The 1,766-nt window shown below is 27.6% G+C and overlaps 1 pseudogene; it reads left to right on the plus strand.

The window, feature by feature from the left end:
- The first annotated feature begins 543 nt into the window (after positions 1–543).
- Positions 544–1,173, plus strand: LOC148554887 (uncharacterized; annotated as a pseudogene).
- Positions 1,174–1,766: the final 593 nt, after the last annotated feature.

Genomic DNA, 1,766 nt, shown 5'->3' on the forward strand with positions numbered 1-1,766 from the left:
ACAATAGAAATACTTTCATTTTTTCTCTCTTTTTAATTTTTTTTTCTAAATTTACGTAATTTATAAGGTTATTAATTTTTAGATTGTATTTAGTTTTATTTATTTTTATCAACAAATAATAGGATTGATACTATTTATGACAAAACTAATAAAAATTATTTTTAAATTAACAAATTCATATATTCCTAATGAACAACGAACCTTTAATTAAGAAATTTTATTTAAAAATTTAAAATTTGCACTAGCTAATTAGGAAGCTCTTTTAAAAATTTAAAATTTAAAATTCTAATACTAATTCCTATATTCTTAATCATGAAACTTCTAATGTCTTCTTCAGATCAAGATGAAGGTGAAATGAAGAGATTTGCTAATTGGATACATGATGTTGGAAATGAAAATATTGATTTTGTTGTTGGTGATGAATCAGAAATTGAAATTCCAAATAATCTATTGATTACAACTACGGTAGACTTTGCATATCCAGATTTGTTGCAAAACATGTAAGATTACAGGTATTTTTAGAGTAGGATAACTCTTGAACCCATGCTTGAGAGTATCGAAAAGGTAAACGATTTTGTCTTGACAATCTTTCCAGTGATGAAAAATGAGTATTTGAGTTTTGACACAACATGTCAAGCTGATGAGAATGAAGATGTACATCAAGAGTGGTTCACACCAGAGTTCCTAAATGACATCAAATGTTCGGGACTATCCAATCACAAGTTGACTTTGAAGCTATGAGTCGCTGTAATGCTACTGCGAAACATAGGCCATACTTCAGGTTTATGAAACGGGATAAGATTAATAATTAACGAACTTGGCAGCAACATAATTGGAGCGACGGTAGTGATCAGTAAAAATATTGGAGATAAAGTGTACATTCCAAGAATGAACTTGATCCCTTCAGATTCAGGATTGTCATTTAAGTTTCAACGGAGACAATTTTCATTAACAGTATGCTTTGCAATGACCATTAACAAGAGTCAGGGTCAATCATTATCACATGTAGGACTTTACTTGCCAAAATTAGTGTTCACCCATGGACAACTTTATGTTGCTTTGTCAAGAGTTAAGAGTCGCAGTGGCCTCAGGGTTTTAATTATAGACGAAGACGGCAATCCAAAGTCATCAACAACAAATGTCGTGTTCAAAGAAGTTTTTAATAATATTTAGGTAAGAATAATATTATTTTCATTTTAATAGCATGTTATGATTTACACTTTTGTATAAATATTTACTGTAGATATAACTAATTTATCTATAACTCTGTTTTCAGATTTGAGATGAAATATGTAACAAGGAGCACAACATCATATGCCAATTGCTTTTCTAACGAAGTTATTAAGATACTAGGTTGTCGATAAATTTTTATTAGCCTTTTGATATAAAATTTAGTGTAAAATTGACATGCTATTATTACAGTTATATATGTTCTTATTTTTTTCATGTCTCCCTCCTTATGGTTCAAGAATATTATAGACTTCAAACTCTTCTATTTGCTTTTTACTTTGAATAAAGATAAAACAACATATTCAGTACGTTTATTATATAATGACGATGATCGTGTTATACTAAACTAAAAAAAAATTATGATTATAAAATATTATTTTTAGGTTAATATATCAAATTTAAATATCAGCCTGTGCATCGCACGAGTTTAACACTAGTATATATATATAATTACTAGTGTAAAACCAAATATTGTTCTATTATAAAATTTATTGACATATATTTATTAATACTAATAGTTATTATTTTGGATTTTT

The sequence above is a fragment of the Arachis ipaensis genome, chromosome B6, assembly GCF_059453495.1.
Source record: "Arachis ipaensis isolate K30076 ecotype BB chromosome B6, ASM5945349v1, whole genome shotgun sequence".
NCBI classification, from domain to species: domain Eukaryota; kingdom Viridiplantae; phylum Streptophyta; class Magnoliopsida; order Fabales; family Fabaceae; genus Arachis; species Arachis ipaensis.